The 19,333-nt window shown below is 43.1% G+C and overlaps 1 protein-coding gene across 4 annotated transcripts in view; it reads left to right on the top strand.

Moving 5' to 3' along the window:
• The window catches only part of Btbd9 (BTB domain containing 9), a 381,249-nt gene that overhangs the window by 155,765 nt on the left and 206,151 nt on the right, over window positions 1-19,333 (top strand). The window lies entirely within an intron of this gene.

The raw sequence follows: 19,333 nt of genomic DNA, 5'->3' as shown, positions 1-19,333 counted from the left end.
GTGTTTATATAGAAATACATTGCTGTAGTGAAACTCGAACATGGTTGGGAAATTATCTCCTATAGGGATAGGAACCTATTGCTTCCAGGTGTTGCTTGGTTACATTTCATTTTCCTTTCAATAAAGCTCAACAGTTGAGGAAGGGAATCTCGAGTCCTGGTTAGATTATCTTGGGCTTGTGGTTAGGCTATTTCTAAGACTTTTAGTAGTTCCAAAAGGAATTCAGAGTAGCATTGGCGTGGACTATTGGATCCCTGGCATTCCCAGGGACACCAGTGGGTTATTTGTTCTTGGATATGAAATCCAAAGATATTAACCAGTCTCTGACCCTTTTATCTTGTGAAAGTTCATAAAATAGGAGAACTCATTTTGAAGATAGGAAATGGAAATTAGTAGCAATGCGAATCCTCTGGGTGGTTCTAAGGTGACGAGTGGCTTCTTTGAAGCTGTAAACAGCTCTTTTAATCTAGAGCTGCAAAGGGCTCCTTTTGCTTGAGATTCTCACTGCCTATTATGGGAACTGGAAACCTGGTATCTAAAGCTTTGTCTCTTGCATTACAGTTCCTTGGAGTGTCCAGGCTCTACTACACATGTGTTGTCATGCTTGTGTGAGCCCAGGATTGGTGGACATCAGGCACCAAGATTTACTAGACACAGTTGGGAAAAGGGTACGGTTCGTGTGCTGGCAGGATGTACAGGCCAGGACGGGGGGAGAGCCCTGGGAAATGACTGTTGAGGTAGAAGGGGCAGTGTTGTTGGTGTGCCAGCGCCAGTGCGAGCAAGGCCCTTTCTTCAGCACATACATGCGTCTAGCTCTCACGTGTGTCCCTCTCTGTTGGGATGTCTGTTAGGCATTTCAAGTCTAACGTGTCCCGAATGGAAAGCCTGACTTTTCACTCCCCTAACCAGTCCTTCTCCGTCACAGTCAAGGCCAGGATTGCTCATTCCAGTGCTTACCCTCGAATTCCTTCCTCTCTCTCAGTGCTTCCTCCTGTTTTTCCCTGTCCACACTACAGGCAGCCCATCGTGAGTCTTCCAGCGTTAACAGTAAGCTCCAGCGTGCCTCCTTCTGCAAGGCCCTGCTCCAGCTGCCAGCAGCATTGTTTCTTGCCCAGAGTGCAGCTCTCTCCTAACTGATTGTCTTCATGTTTGCTTCTAGTGAATTCTTTCTTGTAGCCAGATGCATTCCTTTGCTTGTATGATGAGATTTTTAATTTCCCCCCATTTTTCCTTTTTCTTTCCTCTCTAAGATTTTGTTTTTGTTTGTGGTGGTGGTGGTGCATGGGTGGACGGCTGATGCAGAGGGACAGGGAGATGAATGGGATCGGGATGTATGATGTGGGAGATATATAGATTAAATGGAGAGAGAGGGAGGGGGAGGGGAGGAGGGGAGGGGAGGAGGGGAGAGAGGGGGGCGAGGGGAGAGGAGAGAGGGAGTTACTGTCCGTGTGCTTCACCTTCAGACTGCTCCAGGCAAAGCTTAAATGGCTCAGGCTCTGCCTCTGCTGTGTATTTTACACACACGCACGCAGGCACGCACGCACGCGCCTTCTCTTCCTTGGTCTTGCTGAACTTCCCCAGCTTGGGGCTTTTGCATACTTCCTCCTCGCTCCCTGGTCCTCTTCTCTCTAGATGCCTCTGGTTTGAGTCTTACTTGAATCCTCACCCTGGCGGTCTTTCCCGAAAACTCCCTCTTATCATGATACCATGCTTTTTGTCTTTTAGGGTGCTTATTATAATTCTGTGCCATATGATTTAATGAAAGGCTGTGCTAAAGGAGTTGAGCCAGGAATTGGGCTTTTAAAAAAGCTGATAGTTGTGGCTGAAGAGATGGCTCAGTGATTAAGAGCACTGGCTGTTCTTCAGAGTACCGGGGTTCAATTCCCAGCACCCACATGGCAGCTCATAGCTGTCTGTAACTCCTGTTCCAGGAGGTCTGACACCCTCACACAGATATACACACAGGCAAAACATAAATAAACATAAAAAATTAAAAAAATTTTTTGAAGCTGGTAGTTGAGAAGATCCATTAAGGAATAGTATAGGGAGAGAAAATATCTGCAAATCAAATATATACACAGAATTTGTAGCCAGAATATACAAAGAGCTCTCCAAACTCAACAATGAGTAATCAGACAACCCAGTTTTGGAGGTGTGTTTGTTTGTGCTGGGCCTCACACATGTTAGGGAAGTGCTTGTCCACTGAACCACACCCCCATTCTTACCAGTTTTACTTTTTAAGACTGAAGATTTGAGCAGGTCTTTCATCTGAGGCAATATTCAGGTGGTAACTAAGTACATTGCATGGTATTCAACTCCATTGGTTATCACCCAAACTTCCCTAAGACACCACTATAACACATAATAATTCTTTAAAAGCAACCCATAACACCACATCTGGGAAGGATGGGGGAGGGAACACCTGGAGTTCTCATATACTGTTTGTAGGAATAAAAAAATACACACTTTGAAAAACAGTTTGACAGTTTCTTATAAAACAAAACATACATTTGTTTGACCCTATTATTTTGTGTTATAGACAAATGTAAACTTTGTTCACCCAGAAAACCTAAGGAGGATACTTATAGTAACATTATTAAAAGCTGACAAAAAGGGGATATAACCCTTTACTGCCTTGCATTTGGCAGCTAAACTGTCGTCCATGAAATACTGCTCATCGTTACGGAGAAAGGAGCTTCTGATAGGATACAGAACATGGATAGCTCCTCAGAAGTGTCATGCTAGGTGAAGGAAGGAAACTTCAAAAGGCAACACAGAGTGGTTTCATGGATATGCGTTTTGTGAAAAAGAAGCTCTACCAATGGAAGACAGGCCATTGTTTGCCAAAGATAATTCTGGGCTATGTTTGTGGTGTTGGAACTATTTTGTGGTTGCTGTGGGTGGCAACCACAGCACATAAGAAATGGCACATAATAAGTCTGTGCTTCTTTCGTCTCAGAGTAGCATACCAAAGGGTTAATCCTCTTGTCTGTAAGGGTTAACACATACTTAAACTGAAATGTCGTGGGCAGCATTCTGGGAGTAGTGAGCCAGCATTTATTTTGTCTTTGTTAACTGTTTTCATTCATGATGGTTGTTCTACTGCAAGGCTGAAAAAAATTTCAGTTTTATTCCTCTTTCCGGAAAAGAGGTATTTGGCTGTAGGGGTGCAGGTCTCTTGTGGGCAGCTCAGATGGCAGTGGCTGTCTTTAAACTAATAATACTGTATTGAGTCTTCTTGTCTTTAAAATGAGCTTTTGTTAAATGAATAAGCCTTCATTTTGTCAGGAGTATGCAGTATTTTTCCAGTATTCAATTTCATAGTAATGATGCTTTTTAAAAACCCTATGGAAAATTTTTAGATTTTTCCTAAGAAAGAGGTGATTTTTAGTGCTTTGTGTCCAACAATCTGTACATGAACTTTAAGGTCTTTAGTGTCAAAAACAAAAACAAAAACAAAAAACACTAAACTAATAAGTCTAGCATAGCATATTTCCCCGATTTTTAATACTTTGTGCTTATTTCTAGTGGAAGAGCTCTGGCAGTATAGGACATGAACATTGAGCTAACCTTATCAGATGACACTGGTTCTTGAACTTCATTGTTGTTTGCACTGGTGCATTGTGCAAGTGATAGCTTAGTTACTTGAAACCAAAGCCTACTCACTTCAAGTTTTCATTTTGCAGTACATCAGAGTTATTGTTGGCAGCCCCTTCAAAGTGCCTTTCAAAAGCACCCCAACACTTACTTCTCTGTTATTCATCCAAAAAAGGAGCCACTCTTGGCGCTACTGAAGCATGACCTGGTATGTACAGCACTGTCCTGTGAGCATTCAGGATACAGGGTTAGGTCCTCAACATTCCATCCTACTTGAAACTTAGCCATGTTCTAAGTGTTTTTGTTTTGTTTTGTTTTGTTTTTATGAAAAAGTAGCCTTGTTGGTTTGCGTAGCAGTCACTGGGTCAAATCAGTAAATCCCCTGTCCTGTTTTCTACACTTGAGTTGAAATTCAGGAGGACATTTGCTGTTGCAAAGAATGGGGAGGAGAAAGTTAGGGAACCTTCTTCACCCAAATCTTAGCCTGCTGTTGGGCTGCCCTCCAGCATAGGGCCAGGACCTGAGCTGCCCTGGGCTAGGTCCTCATCCATGTCATAGCTCTTCTTTTAGAATGTGCAATGTAAAATTGTAAGACCGAATGTTTAAAAGCATTCTTCATGTTTACTTTGCTGAGCCTTACTGATTTTTAAGGAATGCTGTAGAGGGGCCCACTATTAATCATATCCTAACCCTATAAAATATGTAACAAGCTGCTGAACAGGATGATGGCAGCAGATAGAGGACTAAGTTTCATTTGAATTCATGCAAATGTGGAGGTTTCCCAGAAAGCCATTTTAAAAGTATGAGCCACATTTTGAAAATAAAACAAAGAATAATGCCTTGGAGTAGAAATCTGTAATGAAACCCATAATAGCTGAAAGAGTACAATAAATTCTGCAGGGAGAGCTTTCCATTTTTTGTTCCTTTTCAAATTCTAATACTAAACTCTATTAGTAGTCTGTATAAAACGATGAGACATGAAGCCCTGCTGGTGTAAAACTATTACTAATCTGTTACTTTGCATAAATTTTCCCTCAGACAATTGTCTGTTGTCTTCTCATGAAGGACCTGCTCCATGCTTTCCAACTAAACAGATGAGACCTATTAACCGTCTCCTTCAGATTGAATGGGGCTGGAATTTGCAGGCACGGTAGTTTTCAGTTGAGGGGAGAAAAAGGTGCAAGAGATGGCAGGCTATTTACTGTGGCCACGGGTCTTTTCTTGAGTGAACCAGCATCCCTTTCATCGGTATTATTGTCACCTACGGGAGTAGCACAGGCATATTTTTACTCTTGTTTTGAAAACAGGCGAATTCTGAAGTAGTTACCTTTTTTTTATCTGGGTCACACTGTTGTTTTATTCCAGCAATTGTGACAAATTTCTCATTTCTTCCCATAAACTTTACCTTCTGTATTTCAGCTCAGGGCACCCTTTTTGCTTCATGGTTACACAGATATACAGTTTAAAGCAGCTTTGATTCCCCTTTCCTTCCTTCAAGTGTTCAGCCACTGCCAGGTTATTTCAATTTATCTTTCATCATTTCTGTTGTCTTTGTCTTTTCTATTCCCATTGCCAGCATCTGGTGCAGACCAATATGGCCTCGTGCCTAAATTATTACATCCTTAATTGCTTTCCCAGCCTCAAACTAATTTCCTTCCAATTCATCCAGAGCACTACTAGTAGATTTATTATGCTAAAACTATGGCATTGGTCAACTTTTCAGTTGGAAAGTTCAGAGACCTCAGAGTATAGTGGTATGTTAGCATTAGAACCAAATAAAATGGGTTGTTTCTCCACATGCATCTTTGTGTTGTGTTCTGATTTTAGGAAATGAATTACTTGACCTTTTGGGCTTCAGGGTCCATTTGACCATAGGGAAAATAAAACCATAATCAAATGGCAGCATGTAAAGTACGTAGGTTGGTGGGCCTCGTTAATGACCGCTATTAGAAATGTTGTGGAGAGAGGCGGTGGAGGTGGCATGGGGCTGCCTCCAGTTAGAAAGCCTGGGCAGGAGCAGAGCCATGAGTGCTTCTGAAAGAGGGGAGATTGCAAATCTTTCTGACCATGTTTACGATTTAAAGCGCAGCTAGATCTCTTCAAATAGACTGTATAGTATTTAAAGATACATATAAGCTGAAACTTCTTTCCAGTGTAACACTCAAAGACTGCGGATTTGATTATTAGAAACACAGTGCTGACCAACCAGATCACAGCTTCACGCAGAGCAGTTAGTGTAGGTGGAAGAAATGGTCAAGTAGGCATCAAGAGGGCTTGGTGACACATGCCACAAGTAGAGGAGATTGTGGTTAAAAATGTAGAAGCAGAAACTTGACTGTTTTATCCAGTGAGCTTGGGAGTACAGAGACATAAGAAAGCATGGTAGTTACATAGGGGCACCCAGGGTAGTGGCGTGGGGGGGGGGGCGGCGTTTCTAACGTCAGGCTAGAGGGGAAGCAAAGTGGAAAAGAGAGGAAGGAGCTCCACAGGTACCTAGTCTAGTCTAGTTCTGAGTCTTGAGCACATGAGAACTACCAGGAGAGCTTGGTAAGGGTTATTTCTCCCTTGGTTATTTTTTACAAAGTTCTGTTAGGTATTTTTCTGATTGCGTGTGCACACGTGTGTATGCGTGTGTGTGTGTGTGTGTGTGTGTGTGTGTGTGTGTGTGTGTGTGTGTGTTCATGTTCATTTGATTTTCAAGATAGGACTTCTCTGTGTAGCCCTGACCCCTGACTATCCTGGAACTCACAATTATTTACCTGTCTCTAACTTCTGAGTGCTGGGATGCACCACCATGCCTGGGCTGACCATATATTTTTAACAGATGCCCTGGTGGTTCTAATTCATTTTGTACCTTGACCTCATCCCAACCATTTAATCAGACTTTTTCTAGAACACCTCTGTTACGTGGCTGTCTACTGTTGGGCAGAAACTGGCACTGCTTTCTGGGATAGCCTGTTCTGTTCTGTTGGTGGTTGGAAAGTCTTTTATTGAGCTGAAATTTCTGTCTTATTTGCCCATTGATTTTCTCTTTCCTCCCTGGAGGCTCCAGCACACAACAACAGGTCTTTCCCATGTGAGCACTCTTGAGGTCCGAGAAGGTAGCCGAACAGACCTGGGCCCTCACTTATTTTGGTTTTTAGTTCCTCCCCATCCTAGAGTCGTGCTTCTGAATGAACCCAGCTTTTCTGTGACTTTTCAAAGCTGTAGCATCCAGAACTAAACACTGTGACTGCATGGTCTCTGCATGTGAGTGACTAGTATCCAGATGGGTCATGTGGTTCTATTAATCATTTCCTCATATAATCCTCATAAATATTGTAATGGAAACTTGGGAACAAAGGAGTGATTAGAATGCCCTTTATTAAGAGATGGTGTGCCAGCACAGAGAGAAGGGATGGGAGCTGGTTTGTGTGCTTGGCAACTGTCAGTCACTGATCTGGGATAAATGAGCTGGAATGCTTATAATCCTTGCCCCTTTGAGTAATAAAAGTCCTCTCCCACCTCCTCTTCCTTTGGTTGACTTAGTCTCGCCTTTCCCCCTCCTTCTCTTTCCATTCCTCCCTGTATTATGGTAAAGATTTCACATGTGTCGGGTTAGAAATGTCATTTGTACTTCTTCCGTTCAAAAGACTGCGGTCGGTCGAGAGTGTTGGTGGCAGAAGAGCAGAGGCACTGTCTCCAACTCCTTTCATCCTTCTGTGGAGCTCTTGACACAGCTGATTGCTGCAGCAAGGTGTGGAGCGTGGGGTTAAGTTACCCAGAGCTGCACTGGACCAGCCTCCATCTAATCACAAAATAGTGTCTTGTGGAGGGTTATGGAAATGTCAGTCCCTAAGACTGTTTGCAAGTTCTTGAACCAGGATCAGTGTTGGTGCATCTCCATCTGTCCATAGGCCTCATTCACCCTGTTGGTTATAATTTTAATTCAGATCTTGCCTCTCAACAACTTCTTTGACTTTGAGACCAAAAGCCTAAGTATCAATTGTGTCAAGATGAGTTGTTTTCCCAGCATGGTAAGCTGTTTTATATATATATGTATACATACATACATATATATATATATATATATATATATATATATATATATATATATATATATATATATATCCTTCTTGGTAAGAAGGCAAGGAAAAATATTCAGGGTGATTTTTACTTGTTTGCTGCCTTTTTCTGAGTGAGTCGGCTCTATAATGTTTCTTGCTTTGAAATCTTAATTGTTGAGAAAAGATCTACACTGATTAATCCTTTTGTGTCAGAGTTCACCATGATTGGACAGTCTATACTGCAATGTCCTTGACTTTCCACCTTGTTGCCCTTTGTCAACGTTAAGTTTGTTGATGACTGCTAGAGCTCTTGTTTCTTCCACTGGTGTTTTTCTTCTAGAACAGAGAGAAATGCCAGTGAGCTTTTATGAGCTAAACTGTAATTTTTTTGCTCTATCTCTTGCTTGTTGCTCAGTGTACCCACTGATTGAGCCGTCCTTGAACCTCTGCTTGTCTTTCTGACCCCTGGATTGACAGCTTGTTTGTAATTACTGTGACCTAACACAAAGCCTGTGTTTCTAATTTGATTAGAAACATTTCTAATTGATATGTTTTGCAAAGGTCCATAAAAGTTGACCAAAAAATAAGATTTTCTTGATCTCCATGATACTTTGTTTTAATACTAGTCACTTTTTAAAGAAGTTGATACATTTTTATTTTCTTAGAGAGGAAAGCTTTAGTGAGGTACTGATGGCAAAAATTCAAGCAATGCCATCTTTTATTGAGTCAAAGTTCCCATCAATACCAAAGAAAAAGATGAACAACACAGGGAGGAATTATTGCTATTGATTTTTTTTAACCAAAGAGTTTTTAAGGATCATTTAGCTTTTGAATAAGCTAGGTGTACAGGAATTTTGCCCACCCTGGCTTAATTTGTCTAGATTTATATGCAGGTTTGACTTAAGGACTTTGTAGTGTATGCTGGAGCAATTGATTTCCCTGCTTAGTCACAGTGTGGTGTGAGCATGGGCACTGGTGCCTGGCAGGCCTGAGTTCAGTTGTCTTCTCCTTGGTGAGATCCTTATTTACGCCTCAGTTCTTTCACCTGAAAGATGGAGCCAGTGCTAGACCTGGTTCTTATAGTACAGCTCTTGGCAGGGCTAAAGGAAATTAATCATAAATGTAAAGGTGTGTGATACCTGGTGTGGTGCTGGCACCCAGCAAATGGCAGATGCTTGGTAGACAAGATTGTTGGATGACTATGAAGTATATCTATTTGTCTGGCCCCTGATAGACACTAAGCAAATCCTTGTGAAAACAGCCGTTTAATTACAGCTGCCTTTGCTGCATAGCACAGGCACTTGTGAAAAGAGCTGCATTTCTGAGGTTGCCTTTGTGATGGTTTATACTGAGGGAACCCTGTCTTCAGTTAGTACTCCTTTGTTGGAAAGGAGGTAGACCAGTTGTCTGAACCAGTGAGCAGAGCCCCCCCCACCCAGGTCTTTTGCTTTCTGTTTTGCTCTGTTGTTTTGCCTTTGGATCTGTCCTAGTTACGATTTCCATTGCTGTGATCAAACACCATGGGCAAAAGCAACTTGGGGAAGAAAGGGCTTATTTTAGCTTACAGCTTGGAGTCCATCATCCAGGGAACTCAATGTAGGAACCTGAAGGCAGGAACTGATGTAGAGGCCATGAGGAGTGCTACTGTACTTGCTTGCTCCTCATTACCTACTCAGTTTTCTTTCTTGTAGCACTGAGGACTACATACATGTTCACAGGGGTAGCAACTGCTCACAGTGAGCTGGGCTCTCCCACATCAGTCATCAGTCAAGAAAATGCACTATGCCAGGTGGTGGCGGCACATGCCTTTAATCCCAGTACTCGGGAGGCAGAGCCAGGTGGATCTCTGTGAGTTCGAGGCCAGCCTGGTCTGCAGAGTGAGATCCAGGACAGACACCAAAGCTACACAGAGAAACCCTGTCTCGAAAGAACAAAAACAAACAAACAAACAAAATGCCCTATAGGCTTGCCTACAGACTAGTCTGGTGGGGGCATTTTCTCAACTGAGGTTTCCTCCCCCCAAATTGCTCTGGCTTGTGGTACTAGCTATCACAGTTTCAGCAGAAACTTTCTTTAGAAGGTTCAGCAAGGTCTCGGTCTCGGGCCAGGAATGACAACGACAAACATTTGATATACATAAACATCTGCACTGTTGTTTATAACAGTGTTCTTACCTCTCACCATTGCTTGGTACAGTGCTCTGTGTTTAGGCTCCTAACAACTTAAATTAACCAAGAGACTGAGCATGAGATTTTTGCCCTCCCACTCATCTTGTCAGACTGTATAGTGACACATCAATCTCCTCTGGAATTACAGCATCTATGCATTCAGTTCAAGATGTATTTGATGATACATTTTTAATGTAGACTCATTTGAACATTTTTCTTTTTCTATTCGTGTGTCTGTGCATGATAAAAAAAGTATGATGAAATAGATAGCCTTAAATTTCTATTTTAAGTTTTTTTTCTTAACTAGATAGACTCTCTGGTGTTCTTTGAATGTATAACATGTCAGAATACTGAAACTGTAGTACTAGAAAGAGTGGCTTGGAACAAGTCCTGATGGACATTTCCATTCTCGGTCTATACACTTAGATTAAGTTAAACCTGATGGTTGGTTGATATCTTTCCTGATACACTTTGATCTCCCCTCGTCTCTTATTAGACTCTGCAACCTGGCGCTGGTCAAATTGGATGGTTGTCAGCAGTTAGTACAAGAAGCCCACCAGGGTTTTGTCTCCTGTGCTCCATGGAAGAGGCAATAGGATGAGCTAGGGTAACGCCTGTCAGTAGAGTAGATGGGGTTGCACTGTACTCATTCACAACCCGAGGATTTCATCTTCTCACATGACAGATTCAATGAAAATTATCAGCGGCCTTTACTCGTTGTTGCTTAGGACTTCTAGATGCCAGAGACTTCTATTTCTATATGTGCTTCCATGACCACAGAAACTGAGCAGAAAGTTCTAGAGGCTTTCACTCTAGCAATAAAATGCTGTAGCTCAGACATGACTCCGGCCACATCTGGCCACTGTGCACAAGGCCATCCCGTCACATGAGTAGAAAAGTCAGCCTCTTTTGTGCCTTAGGTGGGGAGGAGACCTGACTCTAGATGTCAGTGAGTGAAAATATTGGCTATAACTTATGAATGGCCTTTTTTTAAAGAGAGAGATGGCCTTAGGACTTGGATGCCTGTGTTGGGGCAGAAGGAGAGAGATTTTCTGTTCTCTTTTCCTTTGTGGAGTGTGTGTGTGAGTGTTTTGGAGGGGAGATGAAGGTGCACTGAATGCCCTCTAAAGTGGGAAGCAGTTGTGGAAGGACCAGAATTTATGGGGAGTGTGTGGTGATGACATGTGCGTGCTTGAAATGAACTTGCGCGCACCTGACAGAAATGGAAGTGAGCAGGTAAGGTGGTGACATCTCTCAGGAGTGAGGTGCAGAGTGTTGAGTCAGGGAACAATGCATTCCTGTCCCTCTCCCAGAGGCAGGATCAAAGTAAATGAATCTAAAATGTGTTACGTATTTGCTTTTGTGTCCATAGAGGACATTTGTCTGTGATGTCGGGTACGGTCCCTGTTGATGTCCCAGGCAGCAGTCTAAATCTTCCCTTCTTTGATTATGTTAGTATCTTGTATGGGAAATTGTTGCTGTGTCCCTTTATGTCACAAGGGCAAACTACCACAGTCCATTTACTTGCTAAGTAAATATTTGCTTGACAAGCAAACAGAAATCAAAATGATTCTGTCCAACTTGAGTCCTTATAGTTCTTAGAAATGAAGCCTTGATTTTATTATATTTCACATCACAGAGTAGACAATGGCACATAGCTTCCTCTAACTCTGTCTTCGTAGGACAAAGCATCTATTACTGAGTGGAGCAGTTAGGGTACAGCTTTTGATGGCATCATATTAGATTTTTTTGTTTTGTTCTGCCTCCCTGGGGTGTCAGTACTTTGTTTTTACTTGAAATGTAAATATATCTAGAGCCTCCAATAGTACAAGCTCTGATGTGTTGTTAATTTCCCACTGCCATCATGGTAGAAGCTAAGGAAACCCAGTTCGTCAACATCAACATCCAGGTGCTACAGTACTGTTTCATGTATTTCTGTGCATCCTCGTACTATGGAGCTCTTCTCCCCAACTGTGTTCCTCCGGTTTCTTTAAAACAGGAACTTCTGTCCTCTGAGGAATTTCAGAGAAGGAAGGCTTCATGCTAGTGAGAGTGCACTCATACGTGTGTGTAATCCTCCTCCCGAGCTTGATGTAATTATCTGTAACTGTGTGGCTATCTATCTTATAGGTGATTTGGGGGACAGTGAGGTAATTTATGGAAAGCACTTAGAATAATACATAGTAAATAGTACATAGTAAAAGCTCAGCCACTGTTAGCTTCTGTTGCTTCTCTGTATCTCTCAGGGTGCTGTGGTAGGGTTTCCTCTTTGTAACTCTCTGTGTCATATCATCCTACATATATGACATAGGGATGGTTAGAAACCTCCTGCAACTGCACCCTCTTTCTTGGTGTAGGCAAATTGTCAGGTAAACAGAGAAGATAAACAGGCCTGTCAAAGGAGCTGCTACCACTATGAGAACTGGAACCCCACCTCTATACCTGCCCTTCTGGGCTATGCTGTGTCCTGGCTGGCAGCCCTATAGCACACAGAACCTCAGGTTACCTCTTGAGTTAGGAAGAAGAGCAGTATTTACCTCCAGGTCAGGGCTGTCTTTATTGCCTTCATAGGTAGATACTTAGCATCCTCAGTTTCTGGGAAGCACATGGCAAAATGGATTATAGAAGTATAAATTACTTTGTTAAGTTAGAAATGCAAGGAGAATATTCTAAATTTGGCCAGCACTAAATTAGAGCGCCCAGACCTCCTGGCCTCTTGACCAGTGCCAGACCCAATATAGCTCATTATTTCTTCTTTATCAGTTAAATAAAATGTACATAAAATTTTAATTAGTGTATGTTAGATAGACGATCTTAATAAAGTAGACAGTCAACACATTAAAATGTTTCTGTTAAACCATAATTTGACATCCCTAAAAGTAATAGGGCAGCTATAATATAATATATTGTATATAATATACACTGAGCATATATTAGTGCTCATATTGCTTGTGTTATTACACTTTGAAAGAGACTTCATGGAAGACTGTGGAAAGCTATTTGGGAATGCTTGACATTTCGCAGAAATAATCTTCCTTCTGAAACCTGTTCCAGCAAGTCTTCACTTAGACACTCTCACACTACCCTTGTCAAGGTGACCAGCTCTTGCCAGGGTGCTGGGTCTAGTGGTCTGTGCTGAGTGCCTGCCTGATAAAGCTGCTGTCAGCGTTTGATCTATTTGACCCCTGCTTCTTGGAACCCATCAGTCACCTCAGTGTTCACACTCCAGCCTTTACTTGCATCCCAGATAACTGTCACTGTTTGTGGAATGCTTCCCGCTTCTCCTCTTCTCTACTTCTAAACCAGAAATGCTCATATCCAGTCGAGGCGTTCTCCTCCATTTGGATATAAAGTCTAGGGCTTAAGCCAGCTCTGTGCTGAAGACTCTTCACTCAGTATGTCTAGCCTAGACCTCTTTCTTGAACTCCAAAGTGAATGAAGGCACTTGCCTCTTGAATGTCTAACAGGCATTGGAGCATTCAATAAGTCAGGCTATGCTCCAGAATTGGTATCCCAGCCCTTCTTTAGTAGTTGAGCAAAGAACAGCTCCGTTTTCAGGCAGGGCATCTTTCTGACAGTCGATCAAGTCCTGCTAGTTCTGCCTCCAGAATATTCCCAGAACAGGATCTTGCTCATCCTTTCAATGGTCCCAATCCCAGCCAACCCTTGTGTTATCTCCTGCTTGGACCTGAACTATCACAGCACTTATTCTGGTGATCCAGAATAAACTGTCCTTATCCCCTGGAGTCTTTTCAATCCAGCAACAAAACTGATTCTTTAAAAATGTCAGACCTTGCCGGGCGGTGGTGGTGCACGTCTTTAATCCCAGCACTCAGGAGGTAGAGCCAGACGGATCTCTGTGAGTTCAAGGCCACCCTGGTCTACAGAGCGAGATCCAGGACAGGCACCAAAACTACACAAAGAAGCCCTGTCTTGAGGAAAAAAAAAAAAAAAAAAAAAGTCGGGCTTTGTCACCATGCCTAGACTCTTCTGCAGTGAGTTCCCATCCTATGCAAATGAAGGTATGCTCCTTTTAGTAGTCCACACACAGCCACTCCACGCCCCACCCCCACCCCAGTGCCTCCTGCACTTGATTTCTAAGTACTGTCTGTATTGTTTTCCTTATTCCAGAACATGCTTGAATGGCCTTGAATGCACAGGGCGTGTTCTTTGGGACCTTTGAACTTGGTCTTACCTTTTTTGAAGTTTCAAGGTCTTCACTTCTCTGTCATTTTCCCTAATCAGTTCAGTTTTTACCTAGTCTTGATTGTCACACATCAGATATATTTGGCTGATTTTTTTTTTTTTTTTTTTTTGGTTTTTTGGTTTTTTCGAGACAGGGTTTCTCTGTGTAGCTTTGCGCCTTTCCTGGAACTCACTTGGTAGCCCAGGCTGGCCTCGAGCTCACAGAGATCCGCCTGCCTCTGCCTCCCGAGTGCTGGGATTAAAGGCGTGCGCCACCACCGCCCGGTTAATTTGGCTGATTTATCTTGTCTTTTTTTTAAGGATTTATTTATTTATTTTGTATACAGCATGTATGACCAGAAGAGGGCACCAGATCTCATTACAGATGGTTGTAAGCCACCATGTGGTTGCTGGGAATTGAACTCAGGACCTCTGGAAGAGCAGTCAGTGCTCTTAACCTCTGAGCCATCTCTCCAGCTCCGATTTATCTTGTCTTGATCTGTTTTTTTTTTCCTCGTTACCCATTAGCATGAAGCTCCCCAGCATCTAGAACTATTAGTTTGTACTTGGTGCTCAGTAAGTAAGAAAGGGGCACTCTACCCCTGTGGCTGTCTCTGAAAACTGTGCTGATCTAGTTAGGGTTCTCGGGCACCATCTTGCTGGCAGGGGGGGGGGGGGGGCGCGCGGGCGGGCTGCTGCTTTTCCTTCTGCTCTGTCCTCAGGCTTTCCTTCACTCTCACCTCATTGTCCCTATGCTCTGAAGACTGTAGTCTGTCACCCACATCCCACCGTTTGTCCACTTCAGGTACTTTTTTGTGGCTGCAGCTCCCAAAGAGGATGCAAAGTATGTGAATCTGGCTTTTCTAGTACTGTGTTACCACAAACTATTGGAAAGGAGGAGCAGTCTTTGCACTAGAATCCAAACTTGAGATTCAGTGCCGTCAGTCTGGGGGAAATGCTCACCTTTTGCTGTCTCCAGATAACACTGAGCATTGGAGCCAGGTGGGCTCTTTAAATGAGAAGCTCCCCCCCCCCCCACCTCCGACTTGTCCAGCTGTGGGACTTGAAGGTCGCCTGCAGTCTGAGCTGGGTCTTACTGGCCACACTCAGCAGAATCTGTGTTCCTTTGCCTTTTCTCTTCCCTCTTTTCCTTTTCCCACACCCCACCCAGAGAAGGGGCGTGACCATGGCATTCTCTAAACTGTCCTACAGAAGCCATATTTGAACACTGTCCCTACTTAGAAATTGTCTTTTGAGTTAGTCACAACCACTTCAGTTCTATTTCTCTCTCTCAACTGCTGTTAGTGAGACAGTCTTGGTATGGACTCTGCATTGAGTAGACGCCTAGAATCCTCACAAGCGTTGGCATGTCAGAAATGTCTTGGCTCTGAGATCAGAGGAGCTCACATTAGCGCGTAGGGAAAGGGCATTGCAGTTTTCACAGTCTTTCTCCGGTGGCTTTCTTCTTCAAAATGATAATGAAACAGTAAATGCAGAAAACAACAGGTAACATTTTCACACTTCAGTGACCAGAAGTAAAAATGAAGAATAGTGTGAAAAGAACACGAGTCCAGGTAAACTATTTGCTTCTTCCTGTAACTTCCTTTTCTCTCTCAAAATGTTCTAGGATGACAAATCCTGCAGCAGACACAGCTCCAAGCTGTGGAGGACAGGAACAAGAGAGTGTGTAGAATGCCTGTCCCCAACATGCCTGTCTCAGGGTGTGAGACATTTCCAGGGGAGCTTTGTCGTTAGTGTCCTCGTTCTTCCTGCCTTTGTGTCTCCTTGACTTGTCAGTCTTCAACACACACATGTCGTCACCATTGGCTCTGTGTGTGTGTGTGCAGTCAGGCCCTTCTCTTGAGGCCGTGGAGTCACTGGAATTTGTAGTAATTAGATCTGTAATATATATTGCTACCAGTGCCGCTGCTTTCGGTTCTCCATCCTGAGGCGGAGCAGGAAAGCCCAGTGGGAAGGGCTGAGTGCTCTGCTGGGGTACAGGTGCACACGTTCTTCTGACCGCAGCTCTCGTGCGCACTTGCCATTTACAGCGTCCTGAGGAGACACACTCTGTGCCTCGATGACAGAAGCCAAGCACATTAGTTAGCCTGCACTGAGGGGGAGGACGTTAGCTTGCACTGAAGGTAGGATCTGGGACGGGTGCTAGTGCTCAGTTAGTCCCCTCCACGTTCTGGAGCTGGTCTCAGGTCTAGACAATAACGTAGTTAAGGGGCAGTAGATGGAGATTTGGAGTTATGAGAGGAGATTAGAGCACCTCTTTGCTGCTGCTGCTTCATCCTTCTCCGTTGCCTGTGGACAGTAATCTCTTCACCTCATTTTTACATCCAATAAAATGGCCCTTCCTGTTAATCTGCTTAGCACATGTAGGCAAAGATTTTGTATAATTTTCAGTGTCAGGATACTGAAGTCATTGGTGAATTTAATGACCATGTTCCAGATTGTCAACATGGCGGTCACAGTGTTACTGGTGGAAATTCCCACAAGCCTGTGTTAGACTGGACTTCTTTTATTCTCAGTGTTGGGTTAGAAAGACAGAGCTTTGTGGGTTCTTCTTCTCTAAAGGTTGGTTTTTTTAGGGTATGTTCAGTGAAAGTTCAGTCTTGCTTTCTTTAGGTTAAATGATAGTCCTGAGTGTCTCATGCCTGGAACCTATCTCAGAAGGAGAACATCAGGTGTATGCCCTTTGGCTGTGACAAAAAAACCCCAAAACCTCACACTGACATTCACTGTGTTTTTAAGTAAAGGAAAAACATATTTCTGTTCTCTAAAAGTTTCTAGGTAGAGCAAATAGATCCAGAAGAAGAACCAGGCTTTCCGTCCACATGAAACAGCTAAGATTAATGCTGTGTGCAGTCACATACGTTCTGAAGAGCTACCAACTCCACTACTGGGAGAATGTGGAAGAGAATTGGGAATTTGAAGTCATCTTTCCAAATGCTGGCTAAGTGCCCCTCACTGCCCCAGCCAGTCCTTCTTGTCATGGATTATTGATTGTATGGTGGAGGAAGGAAGGACAATAAGCAGCTACATTCGCATGTCCATTTTAGCTATTATGAGTGCTAGAAGAAAACAAAGCATGATCGTCAGATGAGATACTTTGTATGGATGTTAGAGAAGATAACATTTGAACTGACGAATGTCAGGGAGGAATCAGGGAAGTAGGAATCTCAGGGAAGCATCTCAGGCAGCAGGGACGCTCTACAGAAGCACCAAGTTTAGAATGAGCTTTGCTGGGTGCATTCAAGGACCAGAAAGAGGATGGGCCAGGATGAGGATGTAGCAAGGAACTTGATCAAAGAGAAAAGGACAGTAGGCTCTATAAACTACATGAAGGAATTTTCATTTTATTTAAATAAGGTGACTAGAAAGCACTAGAAGATTTTAAGGAACATTTTTAAAACGTGTGCTTTTCAGCTTCACAACACAAGACACAGGGGAGGGGAGGAAGAGAAGAGAAGAGAAAGGGGTTGGTGAGAGCAAGAAGCAAAGAGGGCCACGAGGAGTCCCGTTGTCCTGTCATTTCTAATGAGAAGGGAGAGACTGCGTCATAGGTCTCGTAGAAGAACTGCAGGCAGACTCAAGATGTACTTGGAATTTAGCGATGGACTAGAGACAGCAAGGAGAGAAATGGTAGGGTTGAGCACATAGGTGGAGAAGAGCAGCTTCGAAGGATGGGAATCAAGATTTTTGGTCAAGGTTGGAGATGTTCAGTGGTAGATGGCTTGCCTTTGTGCACAAGCCCTGGGCTCAGTCTCAAAAAGTGGTCTTTGGATGGGGAGGGGCAGGAGCAGGATTAGTTTTGAATTTTATGGTTCTGTTGTTTATTGCCTGTAGACTACTACACAGATGTTTTCAATGACTTCATCTACAAAATGGGGATGGTAATTGTATATAAGCTTTTTGTTTGGTGTGAGAAGTGAATGAATTAATACTCCTGAAGCTCTTCACACATGATTAGCCACCTGTAATTTCTCAGTAAAGGTTAGCTGTAGCTGCAGACGTTGTTGTTATTGTTGAGAGTTGGAGCTGCATATAGATCCAAATGAAATGTTAAATGAGCACATGAGTCTGGAGCTTAGCAGAGAAGTCAGGCTAGAGATGGACCTTGATAGTTACTGGCATAGTGGTGGGCGTGTAAAGGCATAGTGCCATGTAAGATGGCCATGGAGAAAGGGAGAGTTGAGGGCTGAGGGATAAGGCCCTCCACCTAAGAGAAAGGCACACAGAAGGGACTGGCATTGAGGAAGCGAAGGATAGGATGCGTCCAAGGATAGAACACTGCTGTGTCCAGTGCTGCTGAGTAAGAAGTGGACAGACCTGGCCCTCGTTTTGGTAAGGTGAACTGATGTGTCATTCCTCGAAATGGTGGAAACGAATGCTGTCTTGGAGTGGCGCTAAGAGATGGAGCAGTGGCTGGAGAGAGTTGGGGCTTCAGGATGCCTCGGGAAGCTTATTTTAATGTGGCTCTGTTAAAATATGTTTGTATGCTAATTGAGATGATTAAGTAGAGAGGGAGAATTTTATGATATGGGAAAGGAAATAAGAACAAAGTCTTTGAGTAGGCAAAAGTGTATGACCCGAGAGAGACTTTGAAGGGGTCAGAGGTTGTTCTTCCATTGTGAAATAAGGCAGAGCACAGACCCAGCTGCAAGTGAGTTTGGGTGTTTGGTGCTGGCAGGTTAATCATTTGATAATTCTCTACTGTTTCTTATCTCAACCCCAGAGTAGTCTAGAGTGTCCATGGGAGAAGAGGTGAGTGAACCTCTCTGCTTGAGGTTAGTTCTCACCATAGGGATTATACTTTAGCTCCAGGAGCTCAGAGAACCTTCACGTCTTTTGAGAAGGAAGGCTAATACTACCTGGTTTTTGTTTTGTTTGTTTATTATTGTTTTTTCCCCTGCCCAAGGGAGAAATTCTTACACAAAGAAAAATAAGATTGGCTTTTATCCCTGGCAGAAATCTAGAATCAGTAACCTGAGGGTTTATGAGCATTTAAGAGAAGGTGCATAGCACTAATAACCAATTTGACTTGTCTAAAAATAAGTTATTCTCCCCAATAAATAGATTATTCTCTTTTTTTGCTTCATTGTTGGAAAATTGGAGTATCCCCATAGGCACAGTTTACTCTCAGTTTGGTTCAGTGTTTGGTGGAGTTTCTCATGCCATTTTGTATATAAGAAGGGTACATCTCTCCATATCCTCTCCATGTAAGGTACTTGATGAGATTATGAATTACATTTATAGTGCTGCACTTAAATTGTAGTATCTATTCACTAGCCGGTAGGGTATCACAGACATTTGGATTTGGCTCTGTCT

Source organism: Peromyscus maniculatus, chromosome 21, assembly GCF_049852395.1.
Source record: "Peromyscus maniculatus bairdii isolate BWxNUB_F1_BW_parent chromosome 21, HU_Pman_BW_mat_3.1, whole genome shotgun sequence".
NCBI lineage: Eukaryota > Metazoa > Chordata > Mammalia > Rodentia > Cricetidae > Peromyscus > Peromyscus maniculatus.
This window is presented reverse-complemented; position numbering and strand designations above follow the sequence as displayed.